Below are 17891 nucleotides of genomic sequence, written 5' to 3'. Positions count from 1 at the left end.
AAAACCATTGACATGGTGTCAGTAAAATATGCTAGCCTCTTGAGTAGTGATTAATGTTTAGTATTTCTGAACACACACCAGGAAATTGTAAAATACCAACAACAAAAGCTGGCATATCTTTTTATTAGATTGTATTGATTTTTATCGCAACTAAGGTATTAATCTTGATCAATTTACCCCTAAACTGTCCTGACTACAGCTTATCAATAGCAACTGACTTCGAATAGAACCGGCACCATTTCTGTCGATTTCCTCAACGCTCTCTGATTATAAAAGACTTTAATCTAATTTTCGACAGAACCTTTTTCAATATAGACAAAATCTGATTGTGTTGAGTTATATTTAGTAAGAAACTATCGCTGAGATCTATCACTCCTTATATAGATTGAATCACTCGCTCTTCATATAGCCTGTACATTATCAAATTAATATCCTGAATATGAATTATCAAGATTACTTTATGATTATTTTTATTAACTTGTTTTTGCATTCAGGGTATTTTGGAACAAAAAATTAATCAAGCAAAAGCAAACGATTATTTTCTCTTTGGGAATAACCTTTAAGACAAAACTTGCTGTAAATTGGCTAATTTGCAAATGGACGTGGAGAGCTTTATATTATCAAGACAAAATTATGATTGGCTTTAAATGATATAATTTGACATTTTACATTTCATTACAAAATCCATTAAATCTTAACTGATGGGTTTAATCACTGAAAAGATATCGAATTCTCTCAATTATATTTAAAATCGTTTAAACCTGAAAATGACACTTCTGATGCAAGGCGATAATATCTGTTGAAAATGAGTTGGTTGTATATGTGTCGAATTTAATGTTGATGCTTGTTAGGGTCTGGAAACTATGGATTGACAGATCAATTATATTTTGGCGTTCCATTGTCTAAAACAAACAATTAAAACACGACATAATTATTTTTATATGGATCTGAATCCACGGAAAAGCTGGTGGCCGCTTTTGAAAGGTTCTACTATAGACTAATACCAAAATATGTCACAACACTCCCCGCACCTGCATTAACAATCATTTTGACCTCGATTTGAATCCACGGCAAAGCCTGGTGGTCGCTTTTGAAAGGTTCTACTATAAGTTAAATACAAAAATCTGTCCAGCACTACCTGCATTGCAAATTTTAAAACCGCTTTGTCTTGGCATTTATTTTGACCTCTATCCCCATAGTCACTGGAAACCTCCAGAATCAATGATATACCGCTTTAGACAGGTTGCACTGTACGTTATAAATGTTAATATAATTTTGTAGATTACCTTGAACAGCTGTTGCCAACATAAACCGTGTTGGTGATTGACAGGGGACTATATTTATGTTTAATATATAAGCTGTATATACCTTCCATTATTATTACATCCTGTTATTTCATTTAGTCCTTTTTATTCTTCAGTATTAAATTCACCGTTATAAATGCTGATGGGTAATGTAATATGACTGCTTGGATAATGCTATCCTTGTATATAAAATTGAAACATTTATTCATACCATACTGCTTGTAAATATATTCAGACATATGCCACAGTATTGGTCTTGTGTCATTTTTGTCATTCAATTTGAAGAAGAGTAAGCGATTTAAAATGCAGTGTCCTTTATTGACCTGGTATCAGCAATAAGGCGTAACGTGTTTATCTATAGGGATTACTTTATCAAATTCTTTGAGTATTTAAAATGAACAGAAATGATCTAATTCCTCTGTCTTAAAATGAACAGAAATGATCTAATTCACCGGTCTTAAAATGAACAGAAATGATCTAATTCCCCCGTCTTAAAGACCCAGCTTAAGCTGTGCTTAAAGGGCGCGGATCTGACGTTTACGCTTTAGATCATAAGATGTCACCACAGCCCAGCTTAGGCGTGAGCCAAATGGGCCCAGGCGGTTTAGGGTGCCCCGCGGTTCATGGCAAAAAGGGAAAATTCCAAGCGAAAGTTCCTATTTGATCAGGTATTAAGGAATTTCTTCATGTATTGCATTCTGAACATCCGAGATGCTGTACCTGCGAAAAAAGCTAGCTATCATTTTGTCTTCGATCGTTACTGACAAGGGATATGTCACTTGTCTGACTTCGCAGGTTTTTACCTCCCGACTACTAAAGCAAATTATTGAAATAAATGTGAAGGTATTTGTGAGGACTGAAATTGAATTGGTTTTCGTTATACATAACGCAATCAAAATGCATGGCAGCACTGGTTTATAAAACGGAAATTAAATATCTATATAGTTGTAATAACTTTCCCAAATAGCCTCATTTTACGATACAATAGAGTTAAATGGTACCATTCTTATTTCTGTCTCTTTTCTAAATCACCGACTATTAATTCAATAAATTGAATTGTACTTCAAAGAATCAACATTATTTTATATCAAAGCATCATGAATTAAATATTTTACAAGCCCGGAGCGTAGTCCGTGTTGTCATATCACTGAAAGCGATCGAATATCGTCAATACGGTTGATTATTGCATTAGCTGAACCTATTCTTGTCTAGATTCTACTCCTGATTCACGATGTATATAGAAAGTGGCTGTATTCAATTACAAGAATAATTCAATTAATCGATATCATAAAATCGATTATATACCTATTATGATAAATAACAGGGAATAGTAGGCCAGGTATGGATCCAATAATTCCCAGCTTTATTCCACCACTTCAGCTCTGTTTTATGACCACTCCTGCAATAAATTAACCAATTACTGGCATCGGTTTGAGTGATTTGGAAAAAAAATCGATCGAATTACAATGGAGCTAGAGGACTTAACAGAAAAGATGGAGTTAGAAACAAGACATTATGTTTTATCTAACATGATCAGGCTTTCTGTAGTGCCTTCGTGTTACCCTAATTAGAATATTTGCCCAGTTATTTGAAAAGATGACGAGAACATTACCCTAAATTTCTGCTATATAAATGACAAATGTGGTAGTACAAATTTAATCTGACTTGATCACTTCAAGTTGGTTTTAGATGCGGAAGACCGAGGGTTATTAGAATAAATAAACCCTGTGGTAATGTACTTTGTCTTACACAAATAGTTTTATGACCCTATTTTAATGGAGAGAGAGAGAGAGTTTAACGCCCACTCGACACACACTAGGTCATTTCGGGACTAACATATGGTTCAATTTTATATCAATAATTCGCTTGCGCGTAGAGGTCTTTAGCATTGGCAGGAAACCAGAGGACCGGGAGAAAACCCGGAGAATCGAAACCACGCCAGTTGACTCAATGACAGACCTTATGATGCAGCGCGCACGCGCTAAACATTCGGCCACCCGACCCCCAAATCAACAACTAAGGTCATTCAAATAGTATTGAACACTGGAAAGTAATTTTTACATTTTGTTCACTAAGTTTTTTTTAGTGTAAATGAGCCTGTTATATCATATAGAATATTATCGAACAATAAAACCATTTCCTTTTACCTGGTATTCCCATTACTTCTATTTTCCCCCAGAATAGAATAAGGTCGGCAAATTTTATTCAAAACTTATACTTAACGAATATAAGCCCTAAACAGGCGAATAATTGTTGACGGAGCCCTTTCTGAACTTAAGTAAAATGACTCTTCTGGCGGAGGAGGTTTGCATAATATATTACTTGCTGAAGGGCAAGTAGCAACTTCACATAATAAAAGCTTTACAGAAACGATCGTCTATGTTCATGCTTCCACCAACTGCTAAATACTTTTCCCGTCTATGTTGCCACCTGCAATACAAACATTAAGCCAACTAATTTAAATTTTCATTGTGCATAAATTAGCACTCGTTTGTGTTTTGCTTAAAATTTCAAAACTTGAAAATTTGGACCCAAAAGCTGTTGAGAAGAGCACCCAAATATTGTGTGTTGTCAAATTAGTTTTTTCCCCAAAGAAACGGGAAGCAAAATTGAAATAGGTGTTTGTCATATGGTTCTTTCCTCTGAGATAATGTGCCTAGAAGTGTTAACGAGACACCTATTTTATTCCATATAAACCTAGAGTTATTTTAATTTTGTATCTTGATGTCTTTTCGGTGTAAACATTTTACACTATATAGGGATCTAACTCCTTTGTTGGCGGTTATCTGCTCTAGTGTGATTGGCTGAAACGATTACTGGATTGGGAAAAGCATAAAAGTTGAACACAGATATCCTACGGATGATGCCAAGACTAGAAAAATGGGTAAAAAAATGGGTCATTCTGTTTCACCTATCCCTGGTACGTATACCCACACCGTTCCTTTCATAAGTTAATCCCCTAAAAGAACTAACTGCAGCATAAATCACGAAGTTAAAGGACTTATGAAACATGTTTCACTTATTAATCGTCGAAATCTGCACATGTAGCATTGTTTGCTTCAGTGATGATGTTAACTGTAGTCTGGTAAAGATATTCTGCTTTTCGGACGATTTGTATTGACAGCCAGCTCAACCCGAGACAGTCAACCGATAACTGACACAAAGCAGAGACATTATTCACGCTTGGCATGCAAGACAAGTCCACTCAAGACATGCCAAATCTCTTCATAAGTGGTTGTAATCGTGTGATGTTTCTTTTTGTTAAATAGCGGAAATGCTAAACCAATTAATTAATAATATTCATTGATTTTTTTAACGAAGGAACAAGTTTGCCTTTTGGTGCGTGGCTCTAAGTAAAATTATTGATGGGGTTAAAAATGCATTATGTAAGATTTAGATAACGAGCAGGTTATTCTTGCTACAAAAGTGTCAAAAAAAAAATAAATAAAAAATAAAAAAAAATAATGGAATATGAATATTTAGGTCAAATTATTTTGTTCTGGGCGCATATTTAATGTTTGAAATTTTCAAATGGGGTAGTCTCGATTGTAAAGTACCATTGCTACTATTATAAACGTAGACTATTTTGTCCAATTTGACATTTACCGAAAATATGGCAGACATTCTCTAATCCGATAATCTAGAGAGTTGAGTAAGTATTGTATAATAACTGTCTAAATAATTTATATAACATTTGAAACCAGAAAAAGACCTTCAATCAGAAGTCTTAACTCTCGCATAATGCATCGTTACGTTTCTTTGAATTTGAAGATTTTAGAATGCACATCTATCTCACTATAAATATGTACCGATATGGACCGAAACCCACCTCTAGGAGCAGACAACACGCAAGAATCTTGCCAGTGGTAGGGTGACCCGTGCATCGTACAGAAAGTTGGTCTACGGCGAATGTACGCGCTTCAGTGGCTCACGTTGAAGTGATTTCTCGCATACACTACGCACTATGATAACACTCAGCGGAAGAGTCTATGATACTATAAATAGGCATCGCACGTGCAATTCTCTACACATCTATCAACTATTACAGCCGTAAAAAATCTATTGTTGACGATTCTGAATAGCAGTAGGGTGACCCACCATAAATAAATATCTCCATATATCTCGACAATTACGCCACAATATTTATATATATGCCAAGCCTCAAATCAGTTTCACACAATTATAGTCACTAAATAAACGATCATGTTGTACTTAATAAGCTATGACCATTAATCATGTATAAATAATAGACTGAAAACTGGTTCCAAGAGTCGTCCATAACATCCAGACACTTTTGAGTAAAAGATAGGTTACGTGCCCTTGTTTTGAAATTAGTCTCGCTTAACCAGTCTATCGACCATTCTACGTCTGATTGACAGGTCGGGATAATCAAGACTACTTTTTTACGAAACATAACAGAAAGCTAGAACAAGAAATTGAATTTAGAAATAAGCACGTTAGGTAGCTCAACAATCGTTTTAAGAAGCTTGTAAAAGTAAAATGAAACTACTGCTAGTATCATGTTCCTGTCTAACCTGAGTGATTCAGAGATATTATTTGTACTAAACCAAAAGATGCCGCTCTTAACGGTACAGTTAATGATAAAGCGATTTAAAAAATGAAACGAACGTAATTTCTAAATCTGCTGTAATAAACAAGAAGCTTAATTTTACTGCTATTCAAAATCGTCAACAATAAATTTTTTACGGCTGTAATAGTTGATAGATTTGTAGAGAATTGCACGTGCCATGGCTATTTATAGTATCATACTGTCAGAAAGTTGGTCTCGGCACATCGAATGTGCACGCTTCAGTGGTAGTCTCGAACTATCAGCGGTGGACTGTATTTCTGTGAGTACATGGGTCATCCTAATAGCAGTAATATTTAGCTTATTGGTTATTACAGCAGCTTTAGAAATTACGTTCGTTTTATTTTTTAAATTTCTTTATCATTAACTGTACCATTAGGAGCGGCATCTTTTGGTTTTGTACAAATAATATCTCTGAACATGATACTAGCAGTAGTTTCATTTTACTTTTACAAGGTTCTTAAAACACTTGTTGAGTTACCCAACGTGCGTGTTTCTAAATTAAATTTATTGTTCCAGCTTTCTGTTATGTTTCGTAAAAAAGTAGTCTTGATTATCCCGGTCTGTTAATCAAACGTAGAATGGTCGGTAAACGGGTTAAGCGAGACTACTTTCAAAACAAGGGCACGTAACCTATTTTTTACTCACATGTGCTCGGATGTTATGCACTCGGAACCATCTTTCAGTGTATTATTTATGGATGATTAAATGGTAATAGCTTATTAAGTACAGCGTGGCCGTTTATTTAGTGACTATAAATGTTTTAAGCTGATTTAAGGCTTGGTGTATATTATTGTGGTGTAACTGTCGAGATATTTGGAGATATTTATTTATGGTGGGTGGTTTCAATAGTAACACTATATGAAAAAGATCCTTTGGCATTTTGAATTTGAATAATAGATCATTAAATGTATTTCGTACCTGGCCGGGTACGTAGCGACCACCATATCAGTTTCTTTGAGTTTTATTGAAAATTAACCATAATATAATACACTATTCCCTTCCTGTGATCCTTTTGGGTTCGGCGACTATTTATTTATTTAAATGAACAATATTTCATACCTAATAGCAAATATAGTCTTATCTAAAGTCCACATTACTTTCTACTTATTTTACGCTGCCTTTATTTATGGTATGAATGATCATGGACATCGAAAACAAGATAGTGTCTGAATGATCATGAACATCGAAAACAAGATAGTGTCTACCATAGGTTTGCTTTTCCTCGCCTAAATTACTATGTAATGAACGCGTTTTCACTATACATTTTTCATTAAATCTAAATACGGAAAATGACCTTCTGGAAAAAACAAGAATTGCGATGAAAGCACTTTGAGATAAGTTAAAATAAAATATAGAATTGTTGTTCCGATTAGTGGTGCTCTCATACGATTAAATTTTGATTTGTGAGAAAAGGCGGATGATGGGGTATTTGTAAATGGTGGTCAAATTGTCAATAAAATCTTATGTTTTAATGGCGTCTAACAGCTTCCCATTCGAGTGGCTATTAAATAGTCATCACAATACCTTTAATAGGATGACACTTTTGTTGCCTACTTCATCCATTCCAGCAAAATGAAATTTCGGGGGGAAAGACGCAATTAATTTCAGCTTGAAAATTCCAAATCTCATCGGATGCATCACAATACCTTTTGTTATCTACTTCATCCATTCTAGCAAAATGAAATTTCGGGGGAAAAGACACAATTAATTTCAGCTTGAAAATTTCAAATCTTTTCAAACCATTATACAAACCCTAACCTATGTGACCTGTTTCCACTATGTACCTTCAGCAGACAACCCCTACCCTATGTGACCTGTGTTTCCCCTATGTATCCTCAGTACACAAACCGTAACCTATGTTACCCGTGTTTCCACTATGTACCATCAGTAGACAAAGCCTAGACCTGCTCAGTTGAAGTTTGGAAATTCCAAGCGATGATACTGAAAAATGTCCTATTTGCACAGCGCTGTAGACTGCAGAAATGAATTGTAGGTGTATAGCATAAGCTGCTGGGGATCTTACAGCGCCCCTATCGGGTATCTGGCAACAAAGCCCCCTCAACATTACATTCATTGGGTATCCACTGTCTACGGGTCTGGTTCCAGTTCTGTTGTTTTGGGATTTGCTTGAGTTTAGCTATCATAAAATGGCTGAAATTTCCCTGTTCCAGATTCTCTTTCGAATCTCCTCATGAATCGAATTGAAACATTTAAGTATTCATCACGATACTGACACATTAACTGTTATTTAAAAAAAACCCACCTTAATACTACAGGTATCTAAATGGACAAGAATGAAATGTCAGAGTTGTATACAAGAAAGGAAATTACGTTAATAATATCCCCTGTAGTTCGTTAGAAAAATACGAGATAATTAACAAATCATTGGAAAATGCACCCAAAGTCTTCACCTAAAGACATAGAAATCATTAATTCCGTTAAGATTCCTGAGTTTTATGGCCTGTAATTAGTTCTGGTAGTAGACAATAAATGCCTATAATTTAATGTCTGAATGAGTATCGAATTCATGAAATACAGTTACTATGACGACTGTTGTTATCAGGTCCATAACAGTCAAATGGACAACTGTAATCTCTAGACAATGTACATTAAACCTCTCCATTTTGATGAATAGTGCTTTTATATCATTAATATTGCAATCCTTCTTAAGGTCGTATACGTCCAAATTATTTTATAATTCTGTTGAAAATTAAATGTTTAGCAGTACCTAGTTGATGGTCGTCATGTACGAATAATATTTTTCAATAATTCGTTTAAATCTATGCATTATTACAGACATGAGGTACTACTTTTACTTTACTGAGGAGTGTATTCACGCACCACTATTACTTTTACTGAGAACTGTGTAGATCCCATAAGACTGTGCGCCGCTATGGGTTACTAAGGACAGTATTCACCATCCATTATTAATTATTAGGGACAGTACGCCCTGCTTTTACATTTATGGACCGTATGCACGCACTGCTATGCTATTACTTTTCCCGAAGACAGTGTGTCCTCCAAATGCACCGCTTTGGAATACTACGAAGAGAATACACCATGCAATGTGGATCTTATTTATTCTGGGGATAGTGTACACCATATGGATTGCTGCATGGATTTTCCTTAAGACAGTATGTGTCGCGTTTTACTTTTTAGAGGATGTACTTTATTGAAAAGGAGTGATATTTGAATATGTCCACCAATTTCTCTAACACTACAGCCAATCTGCCAATAACCAATATGTTCACTGTACCCGAGATGAGAAGAGACATGTGGTGTTTAACGTCCAACTTTTCTGGGCCAAGAGAACACAGTGCACTTTGAGGAACATTTGACCCAGAAGCGGGGCTACGGTCTACTCTTTATATCAAATACCAACTGCCAAATGTTTCGTTACGTGCACGCCAGCACCGTGTTCGAGCCTGGGACCTCTTAGTTAGCGTACCATACTCAGTTATCGATCGTGAATGGGGTATACATTTTCAAAAACCGAGTAATTGAAATAATGAAAATCAAATTTTCGCACCAAATTTGATAATAATAATAACTTATTTATAGAGCGCCTATAATCTAATATTCTGTTGCAATAACGAATATTTAAATTCTAAAATAAAATATTTCAAAGCTCCCTTGAAGGATTAGAACTGGGTGATTACAAAAATTGCGCGGTTCACAGTCACCAAATCGCAATTTTAAATGTAATATAATACCAGTTACTGCAGACTTTCCAAATGCATGCATTATTAAAAAAGGTTCTTTCATAAAGAGAAAATACGGTGTTTCTCGTAATAACTTGAAAGCATGCTATATGAATACAAGAACAGGTGATAACCGATTTAAAATGGACTCGTTGTGACTACAGTAAGATGGAAACTGTTCCTGCAAACACAAACTCTTTAAAGTCCACAGGGCACAATTCTAGGGCAAAACGCATGACTAGTGTTATTTAATAGGCAAAGACTTGACAAAGACCTGACAGTCGAAAACCCGCGACCAGGATCCTCCAGACTTTATCAAGCAACGGAAATGAAATGAGGTTTAACGTCTTACTATTCCTTACCAACCTGGAAAATGGGATCAAGGTCAAGCAAAGGACAAATACGTTATAAAGACTGAAGAATTCCAGTTGAAACGCTATTAAACAATACATGTAATTGTATCTCAAATAATAGGGGGGTGGGGGCGTGCGCGTTGGAACGGAAGGTCTGTCATTGAGTCAAGTGGTGTGGTTTCGATTCCCCACTTGTGCGTGGCAAGGAATCGAGTCGCCTGTCCAACCTCGTGGGTTTTCTCGAGGTCCACCGGTTTCCTCCTGCCACTGCTAGACCCCTACGCGCAAGCCAATCATTGAAATAAAATTGAACAATGTTAGTCCCGAAATGGCCTAATTTGTGTCGAGTGGATGGCAAACCCCAACTCTAACTCTCTCATATCCATTTTCTTGTCCGTTTGACCGAAACATTTGGGGGTTTCTTTACTATTCATTGGGATGAAATTGATCCGCATGTTCCTAAATGGGTTAGCAGGATAACAACTACATCAGAACAGTCAGTTACGATGAAGGCTTGGTCAATGATTTGAGGAGTTTCTTAGTAATTGGGTAATTGTGGGTCACTGATTCGCTTGAATGAAATATCAGTTCTGGTACTAGAGTATGCTGGTTACTTTCGAAGGGCAGCTGATTCTGGCCATTTATATAATTAAATAACATTGGGCGGGTTGGGAGATGGCCGTACGGACCATAACGGTACTGAAAATAGTCCGGATTATAATCTGTATTAACTAGAGTGATGTATATAACCTCCATTAATATCACCAAATAACAAAGTCAACATTTTCCAATATAAAGACTGAATTCCCGAGTGGTTCGAGTAGGATCTTTGCGATATTTCATGCATGGGGTAACACGTCGAGAGGATGATAGGAAAACCGAGTTCCTGTGTGTAGTGTAAGCGTAAATAACGTCTAAGTAGTAGAAACTCAGCCAACCATTTTACAGGTGCCTTGAAATGAAGTATTACCTTATCACGATTTTAAATCCCTGTTGTGTCATTTCATCCAGAAATTCGTGCATTATTACAATAATGGAAAATAGTTTTCTTTTTATTAACATTTTGAAGTTTAAACATGACAATTCCATAATCAACTCTCGGTACTATCTGATGGGTCCCATTTTTAGCAGATTTGAATCCGATCCGCGGTTAACCTTTTAAGTGGATAATCGAGACTTTGTTTATTATCGTAACCATGACAATTGAGGCTACAGTGTTATTAAAATGAGTATTTCTAGCTTCAGGGTGAAATAGTTTGACTGAAATTTTCAGCATGTCCCTCTTTACATTATCTGTTTTTTTTTCAACTATTACAACGAGAACTGTCAGCTCCTTATCTAATCGTCCATAATGCCACCTTAAAAAGACATTGCTTCAGTGAATAATAAAATCGTTGATGTTCCTCAATTTTCCCAAAAGCCACTCGAATTAAAGAACTGCATCGGTATTTAGGACAAAACTAAATGATTATGCAATAGTGGTGTCTTTTATGGCTATACAAACTTAAAATGGGCGCAGGAATCCAGCTGAGTCAGAGAATGGTCAACTGGATAGAACATATATTTTATGGAAAAAGTTTGTTTCTCCTCAAAATTTAATAAAATTACCCAGATGTGATAGAGTCAAATTAAATTTCGGGTAACATATTTAAATTAACAAACAATTGAACGAAATATGGATTAACATCATGCCGAAACGTTACCTGGGCCGTTTGGAAATTAACATATGGCAAGTTTTAAAATATAATATATATTTATATAATAACAGCTGCTGTTCTTCAGTAACCAGCGTTTAAAGTTGCATTATCACTTTCAGCAATAACAGAAATGCAATTACAATATCTATTCAAAATAACCATAGCTTCTTCACCTTATTGAAAATCCTAGCACTGCCTGAAAACCACACCCTTACAAGAGTGTTTTGCTCGTAATGGGTATATCAGCAGATCTGTCTCACATCGATCGAAAATACTACTTTTACCTCTCGGCAATGGTCTTTAAATGCGCTTGCCTAGTCCCCTTTAAGATATTTGGGGAATTGGTCCTTCCATGTCAGCTGTAACAGTTACTCTGACACGTATGGAATATCTACAAAATATTTACAAGACCTTTCAGACAATAGGTCCATCCTTTTTGGCTGAGTAAGCGTTACCCTGCCATGTTTGAATGACGGAAAATAAAGACAATATACAATGTAGTGAAACTTACGTATGTTGTCAATATCAGCTTCCCTATAAATATAAGTCGCTTTAAGCTTTGTCTATACAACACACGTCATAGAATTAAACCCCAGAATAAACCGACCATACTGGTGCAAGAATACATACTGCTAAACATGGTCCCATATGTTACAAATACTCTATTTGCATTTAATCTGGTGATAATCCGTGATCATTTCTGCCTAATCTCCTCGTTCTATCACAGCAGGTATCTCAGCGGCTTAAGGCAGGTTTCGTCGACAACGAACACAATCTGTTAGACTGTTCGCAAATCGCGAAACCCGTCAAAATGTCTGATAATCTTCTTTAACTTATCGTCTAGTTGGCAAGTGACTCGGCGGGAAATTAGTTTCTCTCTCTCTCTCTCTCGTGCCTATGGCTAGGTCCTGGGATATAATATTGATTTGTAGTCTCTATAGACCATATGATATACAGTCAAACAATGGACTAGCTTCTAATCACAATGGTGCCCCCTTTCGTTCAACACAACCACATAACAATAGGACTTGACCAACAGGAAACCTTTCGAACAATGTTACCCTGGATTCACCACACCGGTGTTAGCCCAGTCCGTACTTGTGAGAACGCGATATACTTGACCATATGTTGTAATAATCTATAACCATATTCCTATATGGAAAAGTTTATTATACTCACTTATTGATTTCATCTGTAATGTAATATTCACGCTGTGTTTTATAATACAATAATAAATATACTTGTCTACTATATATAGCTTACTCCCATACAACATCAAGATATACTTATTCCAAGACTAGCAAGCAGCATACTCAATACTTACTTCTATACTGGCGCAGTCATGGTACCAACCAAGCTTCAAATGATCCAGATTCTGCGCGTGAGTTGCACGCACACAGGTGAAATGTGTCACGTGCCACGTGCAGAAATTGTTTGACGAATCAGGAGGCGTGTTACTTGATGTGATGTGACGTTAACGTCAATTCGTACCTGCAGATGCATTATTTACTATAACTACATCGATTGTTTTATTCGTAGGCCGGCCTATTGTCCGCGGTCGTGAAATCTGGAATAGATTTCAATCAATCAATCCGATATAGACGAAATAATTATTTTAGAGTTGTTCACATGACGACGAGTAACGCTATCTATTATTGCGCGCCGACATAACGTATTTTCAATACCGCCAGTTTTATTGAAACAATCTCATCATGGTTGGCTACATTCTAGAAGTGGAACATTTGATAAAAATCGTTAATTTTGTAACTTATAACTGAATTAACATGATGGATATCTTGATAGTTTCTCATGTTACAGCGATCTGGCTCCATAAACAAAAATACGTCAGTGGCGATTTATTCACTTAATTCATATACATGTCAAAAAAGAGATTTCTGACGATCGTGAAAATAATTATTCAATTTGACTTGTCTCTTCCATCATATTTCCAAAAAACGTATTACTCTATTTTTTTAGCTAAGATTAATTAACCCCCGAAGATAACACCATTCGTGGAACACGCAGTAGGGGTCACGGAGGCCTTACCATGATTTGAATTTTCAATTATTACACAAATTGTAAAATTTGAAATCCTGAATATCTGAAATTAACAAAAACATAATAAAAACACCCTTTCCTGTTGAAGAAGTACATATATGTAGAAAGATGAAGGCATTGACACTGACTTCGCAATTTGCACACAATACGAAACTAAGCCCTGGAAAAACAATTGTTAGCTATGTGATCTGATAGTTGCAGAACCGCATATTCTTTGGGGTTTTTTTTAGCAATGTATACCAATTACTCACTCGTGTATGGGGGGGGGGGGGTATTTTCATTTCTTACTACGTGAAACAACGTCTTCACGATATTTTGTCGTTATAAAAAATTACGAAAGGCTTCGATGACTTTGAATTTATAAAGTATAATATTAAGCAAAACAGTTTGAATAGATGTTCAATTGAATAGATGTTCAGTTGAATAGATGTCGTTTTGCAAAGGGTTTAACGTGAGAAAAAAATCTTGCTATAGTATCGACATTCTTCAACATATAATTCTAGACCGTTACATAAAAATACAACGATAGATTTTAAGGACGTCGACGTCACCAAGGGATGACATGCTTCTTTGAACGTTTAATGGCCACACAAAGAGATACAGTTCTATAAAGCATGTTGTATAATTAAAACGGATACGTCACGACAAAACATTTTGACAACCAGTTCCATATGTTATTCAATAAGCAAAGAAACAAAGCCTTTTATCTTTTATCAAAACAAAAGCCACTTAAGACAAATGATAACTGCTTTATTTGTGCTTCAAATTGGAACATTTGTTAACCGAAAACAATGGTTCGCATCGATATAATCGATTAAAATCGATATTAGGTCTTGTAAGGATTTCTTTTCCGAGACTGAATATAAATTACGCGGAGTCCTCCGCGGGTTTTTGTCTGTTTATAAAACAATAATCTCGGGATAATAATTTTTAACATATTATTGATGAGTTATCCCAGCTAAAAGGTCTCCATTGATTCTCTGCTTGTTGAATCTTCTTAAACACAACACTTTGAGAGAAAAAATAATTCATTTATAAATATACTTCGGCTCACTTAAAACTTGGTAAGTATCATACTGTGAATTCTGTGTTATGGATAGATGTTTTGAGACAATATATGCGAACCTTTAAGATAATGTTCATCGACCGTGTTTTGGATATAATAATATTTGTATCCATCCTGCGTGGCATCTCTAATGAAAACTTGTAAAATCTAAACAACATGCCGTACTTTGTGTCTGGAATATTTGCCGAGATTGAACATGTATTGAATAATTCAAATTACGTCTCTTCATTAAGCTCACTTCGTATTTTCCAGACAATTTTTTTTCCAAATTCGTTAACTGCATTCCATATTTTGATAATTGATCAAGTGTACTTGGCTCTGAGTAAAATGGTAGATTTTGTATTCCATGATCCAAACATGGTAAGCATACCCTGCGTCGCGTATATTAGTATAATTTATATTTCATTTTCTGCATCTAAATGAGAAATAGTGTAGGGTGCTATTGCACGGCCCCGTCACTAATTACAGCCTGCTAATTCGATAGTAGTATATGCTCATATCTTTCTGTGCAGTTGCATAGCCACATAATATTGTCCCCCGTCTACAACCAAGGTGCCTCAGTGAGTATGACGCTGGGTCACTGACCAGGAGATCCCGGTTTCGATCCTGCTGTTGGAAAGGAGAGTCGTTAAAATCCCATATTATTTTTTGTTCTACTTATAAATCATTAATGACGTTACATATAATTAGAGCTAGTTCAAATTATTGAATTCTTTGTTAAATAAAAATAGCGTTTCTATTAAAAGAGGTGTGCTTTTTAACGCGTTGACAATTACCAATTCAGTAATAACCAGCGCGTGAAATATAAAAATCGAATTTCAAAAGGTAAAAGAGAAATATTCAATTCTTTCCACAATAAAGATAATAAAGTTCAATATTAACGTGCATCGAATGTCTTTGGGTCTCTGTATTGTCCTACATCATTTTAGCAATGAATATACAAATTGTTCTAGGCAGTCAATCATCAAACTATTCAATTCTGATCGGAGAAGCTATTTATATCAAAATTACGATTTACGATATGTTATAAAACTGAAGAACTATAAACGAATGTGCCTTGTTACACAATACCAGTTGAATGAAATTCAAATTTATATTGATGTGAAGAACGCATTATGGAGTGGGCATTAGCGCCCATGAGAGCTCTTTCAGATCAAACACAGAACATTAAAAGCTTGAAAATGGCTTTAATAGCGAGATTAATAATTTATTCATAGTGTACCATTCTATTTGTGTTCACAATATCACCATTTCTTTTGTGCTTTATCATCTATTTTTATGATGTTTACGGTTTGATTATCTTTCAAAATATTCAATAAAATAGATTTCTATCTTTAAAGAATTGTACTGATAATCGACCATATATTATTCATTAAGACAAATAATCATTTGTGCAACAATTCAATATTCACTCATATATTGTTATTTTATAATCATAGGAGTATAAACTTCATTGATTCAGGACAATGTACGGTATATATTTTGGCTGATCTAATGTGTTATGGCTATCAGTGATGTGACAAGGTTATATTATAATTATGTGCATGTCGGCCAGTTTACTGTTAATATCTTCATCCCAACAATGGATTTGTCAGTGAAGACAGATTGTCGTTCCACAAAATCCCCCAAATGAAACGACAGTTTTATTATGACCGAAACAAGTCTAGTAATTCTACGGTGTGGCACTTCAATCAATAAATGTATTATTATATATAGTACAGCTCATCTTTTTACATACTGATGCCTTCAGTTCAAGACCAACCCCCTTTGGTCACAAACTAACTTCTGAGGCACTATTCCAAGGATAGATCACTCTTAAAGTGGCTACAGTCGATTATTTTCTGTTGTTCTTGTTGGACATTGAAAGAAACCAAATTTGTACAAAGTACATGATTTAATTTTCGGACAAACATACATATAAGGTAACAATATCAAGCTACATTGTATTTTATTTGGAACCGCGGTGGCTCAGTGAGTAAGACGTTGGCTCGCTAACCCGAACGTCCGGGCTCGATCTCGGCGTTGGCAAAGAAAGTTCATCAAGATTTAACTGAGTGGTTCCTCCCTTGTCTGTGGTGTAGGAGGGCCTGGCAAAGATGAAACAAATAACCGAGGTCCCGTAAACACATTGGCGTGCACGTAAAGAACCACTGGCGGTAAAAATGCCCTCATAGCACACTGCTTCTGGTATACCCGACTTCATTATCCCAGTCGGAGCAGAAAAGTAGGACGTTAAACCCCATTTCATTTGATTTGATTTGTATTGATCTTTAATATTTTACATCATGTATTAGCTATGTGTTTTCTTTTTAAATATGCTGTATAGTGTTTAATTCAGCATGAGTATTAACATATTCATTAAAGTATAGTAGATAACAAGCGTTATGCATAATTATGATTAGAATGCTATTATTCTTATCTTGATATATTATACATGTAAATACACGATACATATATTAATGTTAATTTCGTCTGGCTTTAAAAACATATTTCATGAATTTGGACGCATTATACTTCATCCCTCTATTAGAACTCAAATAATCACAAGCTATTAGCTGACTTTGCTTTCCCGTAATAGTAAGAGCGGGTACACGTGTTAACTCATAAACGACCTCAGCCACACAGTTGTCATATATGGAATTTCCTGTACGTGTACATATGCAAAGTGTTTTATAAATATTGCTTTTCTATAACAATTCTCACCCTTTCCTGATTTTTCATTTACATATTAGTCCCGTGTGTTGTGAAGTTTTATCAATAGAACTGTATTTATTAACTTAAAGTGAATAGGGTATAAAGACTTAATGACTTCCGCCATCTTCATATTATTGGTTATTTGAACTACTTATATAATTTCGAGATATTTGATTGGTCAGAGGACTATAGAGGGGAAGTAGATAATTAGATGTGTAGGCGATGGTTACTTTCTCTAATCTCGAAACAAAACGCGCTACTCAGTAGCAATATTAAAATGGTGTTATTGTCCTATCGTTTGACATTGTCTAGGTCACCAAGGTCCCAGTTCGTTAGTAACAAACAAGAGAAATGAGGTTTAACGTCCTGCTTGTAATTGAAATACACCTCAGGCATGCGGTACCACGTCACTTTGCTGACTAGTAGT

At 35.5% G+C, this 17891-nt stretch overlaps 1 long non-coding RNA gene across 2 annotated transcripts; it reads right to left on the bottom strand.

Moving 5' to 3' along the window:
- Nucleotides 1-2427: 2427 nt before the first annotated feature.
- On the bottom strand, nucleotides 2428-12437 carry LOC126829839 (uncharacterized). Of its 2 annotated transcripts, none has more exons than XR_007683545.2 (3): nucleotides 12158-12437; nucleotides 3452-3734; nucleotides 2428-2703 (listed from the first exon to the last, which is right to left on the bottom strand). It is a non-coding gene; the product is annotated as an uncharacterized LOC126829839 (long non-coding RNA). The 2 variants fall into 2 exon arrangements; XR_007683543.2 differs by having other exon boundaries at nucleotides 3528-3734.
- Nucleotides 12438-17891: the final 5454 nt, after the last annotated feature.

The sequence above is a fragment of the Patella vulgata genome, chromosome 8 (assembly GCF_932274485.2).
Source record: "Patella vulgata chromosome 8, xgPatVulg1.2, whole genome shotgun sequence".
NCBI lineage: Eukaryota > Metazoa > Mollusca > Gastropoda > Patellidae > Patella > Patella vulgata.
Note: the sequence above shows the minus strand (reverse complement) of the source record. Positions and strands in the feature narration are given on the sequence as shown.